This window comes from Polypterus senegalus, chromosome 17, assembly GCF_016835505.1.
Source record: "Polypterus senegalus isolate Bchr_013 chromosome 17, ASM1683550v1, whole genome shotgun sequence".
Taxonomy (NCBI): Eukaryota; Metazoa; Chordata; class Cladistia; order Polypteriformes; family Polypteridae; genus Polypterus; species Polypterus senegalus.
The window spans coordinates 17,089,075-17,107,637 of record NC_053170.1 but is presented as its reverse complement, the minus strand read 5'-3'; the positions used below and the strand labels follow the sequence as shown (position 1 = coordinate 17,107,637).

Here is an 18,563-nt window from a genome sequence, read left to right as displayed (position 1 = left end):
GTCTGTGATTTGGGGCTCAGTAGCGCCCCCAACTGCTTGCAAGATGGATACAGGTAAGCAACACGAGAAGTGCCATAAAGCAGCTATTCTATGTCTTCTGTGTTGAATTGTGACTTTCTTCTGTGAAAGGTCACCAATCAGGGAATGAGACATTACAATGAGTAGGAGCCAAACACATAATATACACTGACAAATCAGAGTGTGATTAGAGTCCATATTTTCTCCCATCCACATTATAACACCGAGGCTGTGTTTTCGGAAATCTTCTTTTTTGAGGGTTGAAAATGCCTGGGGTAGTGAGGATGAAAGGAGAAAATGGAAAGAAATGTCTTCTTTTTGACTCAGAAATCTAGTAGTGTTGAGGAGGCCTATGATCATGCATTTGTGAAAGTCAGTGTCTTTATAATTTCATCCACCTTACGAAAAGGATGTGTCTGTGTAGTTGCTGTGTCCCTGTCATTCCAACAGATGGCGCATCACAAACATTTCTAGTAATAAAATGCACTCCATTTGTCATTCCAACAGATGGAGCATCACAAACATAATACTACTTTTACAAATCTCATACCAAGTGGCATATAACAGTGACATATGCATTGTACCCTGCCCAGGATTGGTTCCTGCCTTGTGCCCTGTGTTGGCTGGGATTGGCTCCAGCAGACCCCCGTGACCCTATTCGGATTCAGCGGGTTAGAAAATGGATAGATGGATGGATGGATATGCATTGTATGGTGCACTGCAAACATTAACGCTGAGGGCTACTTTGATGACTTAGATTTAAACCCATCGAAGACAGGTAGCACAGGTCGTATTCAAAAAATTCTGGAGTGTGAGAATTATGGCTAATTATCACTCTAAAGGACAGAAACCTTGCTAAACCCACTGAGATGGCATTTCAGATCAAATCAGATGGTGAATTTTGTTATTAGCTTAGTTCCTGCTTACTGCATATCACATGGTTGAAATGGCTTCCCCTGCCAGTCTAAATTCTCTCTAAAACAGCTCAGAAGGGCATCATGTAAGGCATCTTTTTTCAGTGCTGTGCAAACTGAGGATCCACTGCTCGTGCTGCTTGAGCTCAGAGGTTTTTTTTTTATTTTTAAAATAACAACTTTATTGAATTTATTATAAAATTCATTAATTCCACAAGATCTAACCACAGGAAAAAAACAGCAAAATAAAATCAAATTTGGGACTCCTAAATGCTCCCCTTCTTCATTCATATATACCCACCCAAGGCCCAGCCCCTTCATTCATCCCTTATCCCACAATTCCACTCTTTCATTACAATACTCCATTGATTTCTGATTATCCATCCATCTATTATCCAGCCCGCTATATCCTAACTACAGGGTCACGGGGGTCTGCTGGAGCCAATCCCAGCCAACACAGGGCGCAAGGCAGGAAACAAACCCCGGGCAGGGCGCCAGCCCACCGCAGTGATTTCTGATCATACATATTCTATTAATGACAAAATTAGAATACAAACTCAGAAATAGAATAGAATTTAGAATAGAAAGTTCATCATTTTCATATTTACACAATACTAATATTTACATACTTATCCTCAAACTGTAGAATTTTTCTAGTAGATTTATAAATATTCAGTTCACTAGACCTGCAGGACACCATATGACTTTGCTTCAGTCTGCCATATCTCTTTCACTACCAAAGCTGCCCGTCTTTCATATCTGCACATGCAACCATTCATTCGATGGCTATGACACACCAGAACTTAAAATCTTTGCCGTAAAGCTATAAACTCTGTGTGTGCTTCTTGACGCTGATGAGAGGACCTGCAGTGTCTGTACCAAAATCTGGACGCTGTCATACGTCTTTACTTTCCCTTGCTATTGTGTGCGCGTATGGCAGTCTAATTCTGAGATATAGTAGTGTGCTCCCCCACCCTGTCTGTACACCGTGACTCAAGCTGACTTCACCTTCCATGTATACCTCCATTGTGCCAGCTGGTTTGGTCAGGACTTGTTCACCAAAACGCTCATCTTCCTGGACTACAGTGTGTCAGCTGTCCTTATCCTTACGGCCAGCTTGCTGTGGGAGGTCTCTGTCATTGGTCTGGGTTGCCTGTCGGCCTTCAGCCTTCATCATTTTCATTTTTTGATCCCTTGGTGTAGGTGTATACTGTTGTAATTACTTGGGTACCGCGTGAGAAAGTCACTGCTGAACAACGCACCTTGTTACAGACGCATTACTGAACCAGTCAGTGCTTTGCTAGGCCTCTGTGCAATACCGTCAAGACAATAATCCTTGACAAATACCCATACCTGTCAGAAACTGACTACACTTCCTGTTGCCTGTAACTTCTGGGGGAAATAAAAGAAGGGGAGCACCAAAAGGAGGAATCAGGGACGTATCCCAGGTCAGCGGAAAGGCTGGGACTACATGTCAGGGATTGGTCTGGGATCCAATTATATCGCAGTCACGTGATGGGTGAGGCAGGGGGAGAAAAACTCTCTGTGACTTAATGCAACTTTCTCCTTTTTATACTCCCAGCCCCTCCAACCATGTGACTTGCTGCATAATTAATGTTGCATAGCAACAGACACAGATGTGGCAAACAGCAGAGAAAAAGAGAGCTCATCATCTGTTTCTGCTGCTCCAAAGTTTTACACCAGGGGGTGGGATAACATTAGTGCTTGAAGTGGACCTCTACTGGCACTTCCCTGCTCTTACCATATGAGGACCAGTAGTTATTGTATGCGTATTGTGTGTGTTGTCAGCAGCCCTTATAAATAACAACAATATATCTGTTTGTACCTCCAAGAAGGACATCCCCCATCACCACCTAGTTTTGATGTAAATTGTGCATATCAATGCATCTTCAGACCCCAACTATATACCACGCGCAAGGAGTAACAACAGTTCTTTTTTTTCCTCTTCAGGCACTGGGTTAAATTATTATTACCAGAGGACCTCTGTAATTTCAGTCCGCTCAAATGACAACATTTTACTGACGTATTGATTTGCATGGGACTAATTTAACCTGGGGTTATTTTTTATGGTCTGTTTATATAAGACAAAAATAAACTTTACATAGTCATGAACATGCAGTCCATACAAGTTTATAGATCTGGGCAATTTAAAAATGACTCCACTAATTACTACGTCACCCCACCTCCTGGTGTCAAACTAATCCCATCAGAATAGACTGAATGATGGACCTTTGTGAGGTGTCTCAAGTAGATTGGAACTGAGATAGTGCTGCCTTACTCATTCACTTTGATAGGTCTGAGTCTGGAAGGAACTCATTTGGACTTGTGGAATCTGAAACCCCCAGGGCCATTAGGATTGAGATCTATCTATCTATCTATCTATCTATTATATAGTGCCCTTCTTTCTATCTATGTATCTATCTATTGTCAGGGATGCCAGGGGCCATGACCCGGCCGGGACGCCGTGAGGTGTGTCTGCGCCCGCCCTGGATCACGTGGTGGCCGCCTTCCTGGTTGCTTTGGGGGCCACGGGTTAAGTGCATGGAAGCCCCACCCTGCAGGGGCCCGTGGTCACCACCAGGAGGCGCCCCAATGCCTTGGGGACCTGTTCTCTCAGCACTTCCGCCCCACCAGGAAGTGCTGGGGGGAAGATTTAGAAGGGCCCCCGGAAAGCTGAACAGCCGGCACTTCTGCCACACTGGGGCGTGGCCAACAAGGGAATGCCGGGATCCACCTGGAGCTCGTCTAGGAGATGATAAAAGGGGCCATCTCCCTCTTCGAGGCTAGAGTCGGGTGAAGAGGACGAGGCAAGAGAGGAGAGTGGAGGCGGCCTGAAGAAAGGCATTGAGTGGCCAGAACTGAATATTGGGGTTTGTGCACATGGGACTGGGTCTGAGTGACCATTATTTGTAAATATTATTGTACATAATAAATGTGTGGTGGTGAGTAACAACATGTCCGCCTGTCTGTGTCCGGGTCGGCTCCACACTATCTATCTGTTTACCGTACATGTCAGCCCACTACGGTCCATGAACTACTGTCTTCATACAAGTAAGTGATGTCAGAACGCTCAGGCCTTGAAGATATACAATATACTGGATTTGGCTCACAAGAGATACTGGGACTTTTTATGGGTTAAGGTACACTGCAGAAACTTGGTTGTGATTCCCTAAAATCAACAAGAATATCCAAAACCTTGCCAGGGACTGTAGTAATTGCACTACCAGCACCACCTTTTATGCCCCCCGCCCCTTCAGTCTCTTAAACTTGGGGAGCTTGGCCTTGGTGACATCTGCCGGTGGTTATTCATGTGTGGCCCCATTTATTTCCACAGCAGTAAGGATTTCTCATTGTCGCCTAAGATTTGTACTTCGTGCAGGTCGAAGTGAGTTCATTGCAGCCTCTATCTACTGTGAACAGCTTCCTGGAGTCTCTTTTGGTCCACTGATTGCACTGTCACCATCACCAGATGTGTCTCATTTTCTCACACTTGGCAACCTTCTGCCATTCCCAAAACAAAATGTTGAGAATGAAGACTGAACTTGTTATGCTATAGTGAGAGTTTGCTCCCAGGCTTATGTTTAGTATATATTTAATTGTTATTTTTGTTGGTTTTGAATTATTTTTCTGTTTTCCTTTCTTTTATGTAATTTTTCTTAATATTTTCATGTTTATTTATTATTTAGTATTTATGTATTTTGTATAGAGCCGCTAAAGTTACACAATCAAAAAAAAATCCTATTTCTTGCCCACACAGATTAAAATGAATAAACTCACATTCATTGTTCACCATTTCAATTTTGAACTTGTTCATGTTCAGTTCATTTTGTATTTTTTAAGGAGTGAGAATAAATGACCCATGAGTTTACTTTTTTCAATTTTGCACACCTTTTATTAGGCTATTACAGTGTTCTTGAATAAAATATAATAATTATGAAGACTTTCTTTTATTTAAACTAGGGGGCTTCACCCCCTGCTCACTTCGCTCACCAACCCCTGTTTTTGTTTTTCCGGATGAACACTTTTAAAAAATTTTTTCTTTGAATTGTTGCTATTTCATTAGTTTCACTTTTATTTCAGAACTTCTGTAAAACAATATTTGGAATCTATCGAGTTCTAATGTGCTAAATCTTATTAATGAGGTCAGTGAGAAATGTGTTTAATGACTTTGTACCGTGATTCAGGGTAGGTTTCTCTGTTTGGAATTTCAGCACAGACAAAATGATCTTCATCATCAGCAGTTAATACATTTTTTTGCCAAGTAACCAATAAATGCATGTGTGGTAAACTCCGTTTTTGAAATTCTCTGACTTAAACTTCAAAGCCTTACAATATTTACATACTTCTGACATATCACCTGTGTCCATATATTCGATCTCTATTCGCCTTTTTGTTATTTCTCTGAGTAATAATTTCTCTTTCTTTGTGCTAATGCGATCTTTACTTTCTTTTTTTTTGCCACTGGCGTTTTTTTCTGCTTTCATATTCTGTATCTTGCTCTGCATGTGTTTCTAGGAGTCTTTTGAATTCTAGTTTTCGTTATCTCTAAACTGCTCTGCGTGTGTTTGCCCCCTTATTTTTTTTAGCTCTTTATGACATTTTACTTTGTTTTCTACTCTTTGACTTTCATTTCTGACCTCTCTTTATCCTGCTTTTGTTTCAATGACACCTGGGGCCTCATGTATAACGCCGTGCGTAGAACTCGCACTATAACATGGCGTAAGCACAAAAGCCGAAATTTGTTTACACACAGAAAAATCCAGATGCAGGAATCTGTGCGTACTCCAACTTCCACGTTCTTCCGCTACATAAATCCCGATCAGCGTGAAAACTAACGCTGTGCACGCGTATTATGTAACGCCCAAATCCTCCCAGAATTACGCCTCTTTGAATATGCAAATCAATATAAATCGCCCTTAAGCGCAGCCTTCTGTGAAAAGACAATGGGAAAAGCACGGGGGAAAATATAAGAATTTCAGCGAATACCAAGTGGAGGCAAATGAAAAACATACTATTTGTTCAAATAAACCGTGGTATAATCAACAAAAGGAAGTTGATCGAGTGACATAGCGTGTTGGAGAAACTTGAAAGCTCACATTCACAAATCGCACAGTGCCGGAAATAAAAAAGAAGTCACATATCAAAGTCGCCGTGAAAAGCCGAGTTGTAAGCCCACTGTCTGAGTGTCATATGAAAGCTTATTAGGGTACAGAGAAAAAAGGCACACAGTGAGGAAAAAGCACGAAATGTCAACTTCAATCTCGACATTTCCACTTTAATCACGTAGTTTATTTTGTCATTAAAGTAGAACATCATAAACTTCATCTTAAAATCGTTTAATTAACCAGTTTCTCAAATCACATCGTAATTAAAGTAGCACGTTAAATGCTTTGTTTTGTATTTGATCTTCTATGTGCTCTATGTGTGTGAATCACTACTTGCTTTTAAACCGCTCTCTTCCTCCAACTGGACACAGAATCATTACATTCGTAATATTACAGTTCTCTGAATAACTAAAATACTGAGATGTATACGTGATATCATTTTCATGATGATAGGAGTTAAAGCACGTTATTAAACATGTGTTTCACTTGATGAAATAATTTATTGCAGCAGTACAATCAGGGGCGGCTCTAGGCTTGTGGTGGCACTGGGCAGAGGGAGAATCGGTGGCTCCTTCGCCCGCCAGTAAGGTAGCTTATGCACAGTGGATGGCACGTCCATTGCTGACACTGCATAGCCGCCTCGTGCTCATGACACAAGCATTTAACTTTTGCCGAAATTTGTCGCTGTGTTTTTAGCTGTGTTGTTATTTTCTCTTTCTGTTTTATATTCAATATATATTGGCGTAGCCGCCACTGCAGTCAGTGCTTTTCTTTCCCCAAGTAACCGATCGCCATACAATCAGCTCTGTAATAGACGTTAAGCCATCTGTAAGCTTAGCGATTCTTCAAAACGCTTAAAGAACATTGAAATATCTTCGTAGTACATGTTTAATTATTCTATCCTTCACAACACTCCCAGTGAAGAATATAGATTATTTAAATGAAGTTAAAGTTTTATGTGTATAATTTAATAAACATATTTTGCTGAATTTCACCTTATAAATGATATCGTTTCTGTTTCTGAACCGCGAGGTCCGTACAGGAAAGGCTTTAAAACATTTTGCAGTGGCTGAGACAGCGTGTCCTTGAAGCTGTATACCGATAATTCCCTTTCCGATCAGCTGCTGCTGTGATTCACACTCAGATACAGTGATATAAATACTCTGAGTGGTGCAGTGAGAGAAATATTGAAAAAGATGATCGCTGTGGCAACTCCTAACAAGAGGAGCTGAAAGAAGAAGAAGAAGAAGAAGTGAGAGTAACAACGCTAAAGCAGTTATGGTATTTGGAATAGTATGGCTGTTCCCTCTACCATTATATTGTTACAAGTTAATTACAATCAGATGCATTACACTAATAAACAATATGCGGTTAGTTTCGGTGTATTTATAAAGCCGCGTCAGGAAAATAAGGTGTAACCACACAGGAACAGTACCATTGCTTTGACGCTGGGTGCCGCCAGTCTGCAAAACCGAGCGGAGAACTTGCGTACATCAAGGTATGAGGTACCATGGAATAGTGTGTGGCTTTACGCCAAGTGTAGGTTTCATACATCGCGATTTGAACATGGAAAAGTTCTTACGCAACGTTTCTGTGCATACGCACCGTTTATACATGAGGCTCCTGGTCCCTGGTGATTATTTTCCCTTTTTCAAGTAATAATTTCCATTTGTTTGTGCTCCTGCGATCTTTACTTTCTTTTTTTTATACTTTCTAATTTTCCTGCTTTCATATCCTTTAACTTTTTCCACATGTGTATCATGCCAACATTTTTTTTGAGCCTTTCGAATTCCACTGCTTTTATAACCTCTAACGTGCTCTGCATGTGTACAGCGCCAACGACTGGATTGGACATGCGTTTTTTTTCCCATTCAAATTGCTGATAATTACTTTCCTTATTTTCTGAATTTGCACCTAGATTATTCTTTTTCTTTTTGTCTCTCCAACGTTTTTGCGTCTCTTTTCTCCGCGCTGCTTTGTTCTTCGCTTACTCATCTACATTTCATTTATAACGTACTGTCCTTTATATGCACATTTATATGCGCTGAGCTCCCCGGATCTGTGTGTGCTCAAAGCCAAAACACGACTGAGTGTGTAGCTGCCTGTGCTCTTATTTTTTGTAAGTAGGGCGTGTCTTGCAAGAATCTCATGTTCTACGTCATTGTCGGGCAACCGGTGCGCCGTGGAATTTCCTAGGGCGCTAACAGATAACAGAACACTTACAGAAATGAAGTCTAAGAAACACAAGAGACTTCAAATGATCGACAAGGAAATGCACGTCTGTCTTTCGAAAACTGATTCTCGCATCAATCTAATATGTGCTGAAAAACAATTTCAACGTTCACATTAATTAAATTTAAGATTTATCCTTTGATTCCTTTATTAATCAAATGTCTTTCAAACTTGTGAAATTAACTGTTTTTTATTGGCGATTGTCCATAGATTGTGTCGTCACGAGTTTATTTATGGGCAGTCCCTCAGGTGCTCCGCGAGAGAAACTTTTTAGGCTTAGTGCGCCGCAACTCGAAAAAGGTTGCCTTACACTGTTCTACTTCATCGCAAGACGATCCTGGGTCAATCTCTTGGCACAAAGTCTCATGTTTAAGGTCCTCGTGAGACGCTCTGTGGCCAGTCTCTTTAGTCTCGCGGGTCTTTTAAGTGTCTTCCGTGATCTTAACGTGAAGAACTTGTCTCGTCACCCTACTGTTTCTCTTCAGGATTTTTTTTATAATAGAGATACTACTAAATGTAGAAGGGAAGGTGGGGAGAAGTTATAAAGTACAATACCTTATAAACAGTGATAAGTCTGTGAGATGTGAGGCACTCTGACAAAGGCGACATATTAATAATGCAAATAGGGAAAGTAGAGTAAAATACTACTCTACCAAGACAAAACAAGTGTTTTTTTTTATTTAGGTTGTTTACTGTAAAGTTTAATAACACTTTGTGTATGTCGTATCCTGTATGTATGAGACAGTCAAATCTCAATAAAAAAATTATATTATATTCATTGCATAGAAAGTTGTGTTTATGTGAATATTTCTTGGGAAGTGAGTCCATAGCTTTCATCAGATTCTTAAAGGGGTCTATGACTCATAAAAGGTTAAGAATCGCTGCTTTAGGTGCTCTGTAATTTTGTATTTAAGTCTGAATCCATTCCTTTTCATTTTTGAGTGGAACCCCAAGAGGTGGGGCTATGATGATGTTGCTACGTTGGGCCCGCCCTCAGCCTTTACATTGACATTGAGAAGATGGATCCAGTAGAGTGTGTCATTGAGGTTGGTGAGTATTGTTATGGAATTTCTACCTTTTGTAATTTATTTTTTTGCTTGTGTCATTGGATTTAGTCACTATATTTCAAATTGGATTTGTTTTGCCTTCTCCCCACCCAGATTTAGCACTCTTGCCCTATTACCTCAAAAACTACACTGAGGAGTTATTGTAAACCACACACAGACAAACAAAAGTTTTCCTAATGTCAGTCATCATCATCTAACACACTGTATCCTAACACAGGGTCATGGGGGTCTGCTGGAGCCAAACCCAGGCAGGGCACCAGCTCACCACAGGGCACAATTTAGGATCGCCAATGCATCTAACCTGCATGTCTTTGGACTGCAGACATGGGGAGAACATGCAAACTCCATGCAGGGAGGACCTGGGAAGCGAACTGCGGGGCAGCAGCGCTACCACTGCACCACCGTGCTGCCCATTTTCATAATGTGACTTTGGGACTGAATGTTCAGCATGTCTGCTTATTTTCTGCCTTCTTTTTAGACCTTTTTTAGGATTGGAGGTTGCATATTCACACTGTCTTTGAGATGCAAACAGAACAGCTATGTGGGATCAGTGGGATGGCATGCAAAGTGAAGAGTAGTTACATCTGATATTCCTGTTGCTATCTGATTATTTTGCCCAAACAACAGAGCCATCAGATATAATTATGATATGGGCGTGAAAAGGAATTGAAAGACTCAGAAATGAGGACTTAAAATTGACAGATAGCATGCCAGGAAGGGAGAACAGGAGGGCAAAGCAAGAACATGTGTAGAAACACGTGAGTGGCTCTTGAGCAGCAGAGGTGCTCTAATGGCTCGCCTACCAGTCCGGTGTCATGAGATGTAAGCTGTGCATTGTCTGAAACTGGGTCTATTGTTTTAGAGTAATTCAGAATGTTTTATTATTTTGGGTAGCAGCATAAGGGCATGTTATTCAAAAGAGAACCACAGGTATATTGTAGTAACTATTAAGGTTTTGAGGAACACTTTACACAATAAGGACTACATGTTACAAACTGGTTATAAATGGTAAGGGAGAGAAGTTAAATGGTGTAAATGGGGTGAAAGGGAAACTGTGATATATCACATAGATGTTCATGGCTGCCCTGAGATAAGTAAGCAGAAAAAGACAGGGGTGAAAAAGAAGTGAAAAATGACATTACAGGTACAATACAATACAATACAAATTTATTTTTGTATAGCTCAAAATCACACAAGAAGTGCCACAATGGGCTTTAACAATCCCTGCCTTTTGAGAGCCCCCAAGACTTGACTCTATAAGAAGACAAGGAAAAACTCCCCCCCCAAAAAACCCTTGTAGGGAAAAAAACATAGAAGAAACCTTGGGAAAGGCAGTTCAAAGAGAGACCCCTTTCCAGGTAGGTGGGTGTCAAAAAAAAGGGGGTAAATACAACACAGAATAGAACACAAGTAATCCACAATACAATAGAATAATGCAATAGAAATATTACAAGTACAGAGCAGAATTCAACAATAGATGATATCAAATAGTTTCCTCCCACAGTCCAAAGACATGCAGGTTAGGTGCATTGGCGATTCTAAATTGTCCCTAGTATGTGCTTAGTGTGTGTGTGTGTGTGAGTGTGTGCGCCCTGCGGTGGGCTGACGCCCTTCCCGGGGTTTGTTTCCTGCCTTGCGCCCTGTATTGGCTGGGATTGTCTCCAGCGGACCCCCATGGCCCTGTAGTTAGGATATAGCAGGTTGGATAATGGATGGATGATATCAAATAATAGGATTTGGATTTGTTCAGAGTCCTGGAAACCGCGGCCATCAAGCTGCCTCCCCCTATTGGCCATTTCACAGCTGACTCAGCGCTGGGCCAGCCAATCCGAAGAAAGGACCCCTCTACCCGATGATTCCAGTGATCCTCCATCAGAGATGACTTTACCTTAGGCAGGCAGAACAACTTGGCAGATGGGCAGAGGCACCAAGTGCCACCTTTGAGTACGGAGAAGAGAAACAGAAGGGTTAGTAACAAATTATTACTATCATATCTTTCTATTATAAAAGGAAATGTTGCGACGAGACATTCTCAGAGATAATTTCATGTCCCGCAAGACAAGACTTTTTGCAAAGAGATTTTGAAAAGTCCTGCCCTCCTCTCAAACATTTACAAACACACACACGGTACAATCATTTCTCATTCGTGTGAATGCTATTGTCAGACACAGTTCATGTGCTCTCAGCTCTTATAAAACTGATAGTAAAGATTGCATGAGCGCTAACAAATGAAAATTATTACTCAGTGAAATAACAGAACAGCGAAAAGAATATGAATATATGGACATAGGTGATATGACAGAAGTATGTAGATATTGTAAGGCTTTAAAGTTTAATTTGGAGACTTGTGGATTGTCTAATTCATGTTGCCATCAGGGAAAAGTAGAGTTTCTTCCCAATGAAGAGGCGTATCCACGAGAATTAAAAGATTTGTTGCTTGTTGAAAGTGAAATCCACATACGCGAACGGCAGAGACACAAAGTGGCTGGCGTGTAGCACAGGCAGGGTGGTTGGCGAGTGAAGTGAGCAGGGGGTGAAGCCCCTTGTTACTAATGTTTTAATGCTAATGACTAACAACAGAGATGCAGTCCGTACAGCTAATCAGCAGCTCTAGTCAGGGTGTGCTAAACTGAAGTAGTGAGTCTTCAGCCGGGATTTGAAAGCTGAGACTGAAGGGGCATCTCTTACAGCAGCAGGCAGACCAGTCCACAGTTTAGGGGCCCTGTTACTAAAAGTTCAACCTCCCACTGTTATTTTATTAATCCTTGGAATCATAACCAGACCGGCATCTTGAGATCTTAATGTGCGCTCAGGTTTGGAAGTCATGATAAGTTCAGACGAGTAAGCCGGACCTCAGCCATTTAAGGCTTTATATGTTAAAAGGAGGATTTTGAAATCTGCCCTAAACTTAACTGGGAGCCAGTGTAAGGATTCAAGTCAGCTGAAAGATGTTTCGGTGGTCTGATGAGACCAAAAATAAGCTTTAGGACCACCAGACTAAGCACCATGTTACATTGCACATTATCAATATTACACCATCCTGACCATGGATGTAAGGACTTAAGAACTGAAGTTATGTGTTTGTATTTTCTTGCTCTTGTAATAATTCTTGCAGATGCATTTCTGATTAACTGGAAGCTTTATAAAGAACAGTTTGAACATCCGGGTCTTGGTAGGTCACATCCCAGTGCCGAAGTTCAAAAAATATAGAATTTGTACCAAACCTGTAAGAAGAGCATTATTGTTAAATCGTGGAGGCTGCAAATGTAATTTAATCTAAAATGCTAATCTAATCTAATCTGGTTGAATATAGTTGGCATTTCTAAAGGCATTTTTAACTTTTACCTTTTTTTGTAACTCTGTTTAATTTCAGTTTCAATTCTTTATTATCACGTGTACAAGTACAAGTACCTTGTACAATGAAATGCTTGCTTGCATGTGCCCCTGCAGACAGTGAACATAGACCAAAAAAAACAATCAGTTTAGTCATTATTATAGTCAAGTCTTTGAGCTGCTTCAATGCATGCTATATAAATTAACTTATTTAATTTAATAGCACAAGCCAGAATTGAGTCAAGGCATGGTTTTACTGTCAACAGCATTTAGAATTGAGGAAAGGATCTCTTTTGGATAATGAAGATTTGTTTTCACTTTTCCAGTAGATTTACCCCAAGGCAAGACCTGAAGATCTCAATGAGCACTGCAGCAAGTTCATAATGAAGTTCTCATCACACCCGTTTTTTCATCAAAGTGTCCACAAAAGGTACTTTAGCCTCCTAAGATTCTTTTGTATTGGCAATCAAGTTAATCCTACAAATGCCTTAATGATATTGCTGAGCTTACTAGCCTTGTTACACATACACTCCAAATATTTACTGTACCTCTGGAATCCAACCTTGTTTTCAGTTTTCCATTCCTTAAACGATTTAATCCTGAACCACCGAGTACCTTAACAGTGGCAGGCTGCTGGTGCTAGTCCAGTTTGCCACCACTGCAAGGACTGAACCTCTGAATACCTTAGCAACAGCAGGCAGCACTCTACTGGGACCAGTCCCGTCCACAGTTTTCCATCCTTACAAGGGTTGAACCTCTAAATACCTTAACAATACTGTCATGTTACCTCCACTTCAAGGATTGGACCATTCCTACCAGGGCCGGGGTCCTTAGGATTTTATGCTAACCTGAACAGGAATCTCCTCATTATATTGTCCTCCTAACACCTCGGTTAGGATCCTATAGAACCTGGACAAGAATATCAGTCGCTCATCCCTTAGAACCTCTGAGCCCCCAGTGATTCCTAGCATTAGCAAACAACAAGGCAGTTTTAGTGAGATAATATCAACACTTTATTTCAATGTAAACTTATTTTTATTTCTAAAGAAGCCAGGCATAAGGCAAATATTTGTATGAAAACATATAACCTGCATGATTCAAATCAGAGTCACACAGTAAGCTTCATGTGAGGTGGTTGATTGGCTTTTAGTTGCAGACTTTGTCTTTTTAGGCCAGATGTGATGCTTTTAAACAGTTGGCACAGTTTTATGCAGGTGGCTAGGCTAACAAACATGTCAAAGAAGTGTCCCTCTTGGTGTTTCTGCTGGAACTCACGTTGCATCAGGCAAAATCAGGCAACTGAACACTTCCAACGGTCTTGTTACTTGTCTGTGAAGCTACTTTTAGCTACATACAGTAACATGTTGACTACAAGGTCTCCAACACCTGTTTCATATCTTCTTACTCATCTGAGAGGAAATCTTATACAATTTACTAATTACTACGGTGGCCCTGAAGTGCAAATGCGCAAAAACAAATGGAATCATGCAAAAACAAATCAGAAAACACAAAAACAAATGGAAGACGCTAAAACAGAAAATGCAAAAACAAATTGGAAAAGCAAAAACAACACATGCAAATGAAGCAGCATGCAAACAAAACAAAGACTACGATTGTGATTTGTTGTTGGGGGTCCGTGTACTTTTTGGTATTTGAAATTTCATTTTAGAAGCAAAAACGAAAAAACGAAAATGAAAGGAATTTTCAGATTTTGATTTTTGATTAAAGAATAAAATGAGAGAAAATAAGGTATTTTGTAATTCTGTGATAACAAATAGCAGTCATAAAGTTAAAATTACACACACTTTTCTGGATTTATTTGTGATTCAAATAATGAAAGTGTAATAGCTCAAAAACAACAAAACAGACGCATTTTCGTTGTCTGAAACCAGAAGTACTTCTTCTTCTGCATGATTTTTGACAACACGTGCGAACCTCCCAACGTCCTCCTCACAAGACATCGACCGACGGCCTTGAAGTTACACTGGCATCAGCAGAGGATGGACCATCACGTTGTTTTTCAGAACAGTAAAAGAGTGACACTCTGGGACGAGGACATGACTGCAGAAAAATGGAGTCGCATCTTTCCGGTAAAAATACAAACTTTGCTTCATTGATGTAGCAGTTGTTTTATGAACATTATTGTTATTACTTACTGTGAAACAGCGAACATTTGGTGATTTCATTTACTAACACTAAGTTTGGCAATTTTTATAGTGCTAGCATTTTGAATGTGTGTAAATGTGTGAATGGTTCCTCACTGACAAATGTAACACATGTTAAGAAAACTTTCTGTAAATCAAGTCGCTCTACTAACGTGTTACACTTTTGCTCACTGTTAATACTCGAAACGTTTACTAGCTATAGTAGCTGGTAAAAGTCAATGAGCAACTCTAAAAATTGCCAGACTTACTGTTAGTAAATGAAATCACCAAATGTTGGCTGTTTCACAGTAAGTAACAACAATAATGTTCATATAAGAGCTGTTACATCAATGAAGCAAAGTTTGCAAAGCTTGTATTTTTACCTGAAAGATGCGACTCAGTGTCCTCGTCCTGGAGTGTCACTCTTTTACTGTTCTGAAAAACAACGTAACGGTCCATCCTCTGCTGATGCCATTGCAGTGTAACTTCAAGGCTGTTGATCGATGTCTTGTGAGGAATACGTTGGGAGGTTCGCACGTGTCTTCAAAAATCGCGCAGAAGAAGAAGTACCTCCGTTTTCAGACAACGAAAATGCGTTGGTTTTGTTGTTTTTGAGCTATAACACTTTCGTTATTTGAATCACAAATAAATCCAGAAATGTATGTGTAATTTTAAGTTTATGACTATTTGTTACCACTGAATTACAAAATACCTTATTTTCCCTCATTTTATTCTTTAATCAAAAATCAAAATCTAAAAATTCCTTTTATTTTCGTTTTTTCGTTTTTGCTTCTAAAATGAAATTTCAAATACCAAAAAGTACACGGACCGCTTTTGCGTATTCAATTTGTTTTTGCATTTTCTGATTTGTTTTTGTGTATTCAGTTTGGCTTTGCATTTTCTTATTTGTGTTTGTGTTTCCAGTTTGTTTTTTTGTTTTCTGATTTGATTCAATTTGTTTTTGCGCATAGCACTTCAGGGCCACCGTAAATTCCTGAACTATCTTTGTATTTGCTCATCTCCCAATATTTTTCAGTTTATTTGCATGTACTGTATCCCACTATTATCTCTTGTTTGAAAAAACACTTTGTCATTCAAATAGTCACTGCTATGTGCTTTCTGAAGTATCCTTCTGTCCAAAAAGACATCTGGCTGTTAAACTCCTGTTTAAATACCCACACTCAAAAATAGTGCCAGCTTTGCCTTATCAGCTCCACAATACAGTCTTGTTTGCACAGTTTTATTCACTTAAAAGCTTCATCTTATATAAATAAATCTCTATTCCTATCTTAACACATCACATAAGTAAAAAGTAATGAGTTTTATTTAACAAACAGCAAAAAGCAATATTTGCAATGCAAGATAATTACAGGACTGGGAGAGACAGAATAAAGCGAGAGGCTGGCATGTGTTTTGGAGCTGGTAAGTGAGATACTCCTTAATCAAAGTTATCATCCCTTCAGGACAAATTCAAAGCTGGAAGACACCGACAGTTTATTTCTGAAGGAGACAGCAGGTTTTAAAATGTCTGCCAGTGAGGACTGTCTATGCTAACTCAAGAATTGCAAGAATGGTCCAAATCAACTATCAGCATCTAAAACATCAGTCAGTGCTTTCTAGTTGTGTTCTGTTTTATAGTAGGTGTTGACGGGTTACATAATTTATTGCTCTTTTTATACTATTTTGTTTGTATGTTTTTTCATTTTGGTGTGCCAATTAAATGTCAGTTTCATTTCCTGATTTAGTAATTTGACAAACCAAAAAGCTCCAGCAGATTACCAGACATGAAGCTAAATGTATCGGGGCTGACATAGATGATTTAGTACGTGTGTGTGTGTGTGTGTGTGTGTCATGGGCAATGTTGCCAAAACTGGAAATCATCTCACCTGATGACAGACCACCATGGCATGCAGCACTCACCTGCAGGAAATCATGGAGGACAGTTGCTTTACAAACTCACAGAAATCGCTCCAGAAACTAATTTTCTTTCTAGTGCCATATGTTTTTTTTTTGCAAATAAGAACTTTTGGAGACAATAAAAAATTCCAGACATATAGAGTTTTTCATAAGTATCATATAACCACTTTAAGTAAAAACACACTATCAAACTGCTAAAAGTAGTTAGCAAAGAATCTGTTTTCAAATGACGTAATTATTTTAGAATTCCTGGATAAGCTTTAGCCTGTTTTGTCTCGGTTTGCTTTATTTTAATTTATTTCTGTTGGTAATTGTATGGAACTTGAGAACGCAAATTTCATGTTTTCTAGTGTAAATAAAAACCTCAAACCTTAAACCAAAGTCAGTGTTGAAATGTGGACTTATGCGTACACTCAGTCCAGGAGTAGACATGTTTTATTCCAGCCTGGGTTCCTCCCCTGGCTGGGGTTCAAATGCTGTTTTTATTTCTTGTTTTGTTCATTTTTGCCTTCTTTTGTGAAGGTTAAAATTGTTGTTTATTTAGTTTTTTTTTTTTTTAAATCTAGATATGTTTTTAGGTTATGTGTTTTGTGGCAGGACCACCTGACTTTTCAGCAGGATGAGGATAGCCCAAAGTCCCTTGCGGTTCATTGAATGTACGAGGAGGTTGGTGAGTTCTCCTGTGTTTAGTTTTCATCTATTTTTATTTTCTGATTTTGTACATTTTTGTGACATGTTGCTCTCTGTTTTGATCTCGCCTCTTGGATCTCTTGCCTTCTGTGTCTTTTATGCTCCTCATAGTTTCTTGTTTCAGAGCATTTTTTATAATAAATGTTTTATTCGTAAAGATTCCGTTTTTGCTCTTTTTTTGACGGTTTTCCCCCTCTGTTAGGCATCATGAGATATATTTTGGCACTCTGTTTGCTAATGTTCATGACAACACGTCACATTTAATTATAATGACAAATTGATGTTAATTGCCTTTTGCATTTTCCTTTATATTTACAGTGGTGCCTTGGTTTGCGAGTGTAATTCATTCGGGAAATGTGCTTGTAATCCAAAGCACTCGTATATCAAAGCAAATTCCCCCTTAAGAAATAATGGAAACTCAGATGATTCATTCTACAACCCAAAAATATTCATATAAAAATGATTAATACAAAATCTAAAGTATAAATACATAAAACAAATTAACCTGCACTTTACCTTTGAAAAGAATCGTGGCTGGTGTGAGGGAGACGCAAGAGAGGAGATGAGGAGGAGGAGGAGGAGGAGGAGGGTTACTCTAACTAACAGAATCCCTGCTATCTTGTGGCTCACTGGAATCTTTTTCTTTTTTTGCGACTGTAATAAGGAAACCTCTCCAATGACAGTTGCTTTTGCGGCTCATGTTCAGAAAGCGGACGCCACTACGATTAGGTATATAAGTAGGTTTCACATTTCTGTTATCATTTTAGCCCTAAAATAGTGGCTTAACATCAGGGACCTTAAGGTTAGTGTTTGGGCGACGGGAAGGTCGTCTCAAGTGGGGTCCGCTTTCTGAACAACACCCGCTTTTGCCTGAAGAGTCACTACACTTGGACACAAAATAAAAAAATTCTTTACGCCCTGTAAGGTTTCTAAACTCTTTTGGGATTCCCCTCCTAACGGGACGACACGCGGAAGAGCTTCCCGAAGCAACCATAGGCTCCTAACGCTGTAGCAGTTCGCTGTAAAAGCAGATCCGAAAAGATTGCAGTCAAGCTATAAGTGCCTGCCATCGATGGGTGATGTAAGGAGCATTATAAATGCAGGACACAGTATTACTTAGCC

General features: G+C 39.7%; 1 long non-coding RNA gene across 1 annotated transcript in view; it reads left to right on the top strand.

The window, feature by feature from the left end:
• The window catches only part of LOC120517413, a 52,343-nt gene extending 34,858 nt beyond the window's left edge, over positions 1-17,485 (top strand). Inside the window, exons 3-4 of the long non-coding RNA XR_005631028.1 lie at positions 13,017-13,120; positions 17,318-17,485. This is a non-coding gene — a long non-coding RNA (uncharacterized LOC120517413). The remainder of the gene's footprint in view (positions 1-13,016; positions 13,121-17,317) is intronic.
• The last annotated feature ends 1,078 nt before the right edge of the window (positions 17,486-18,563 follow it).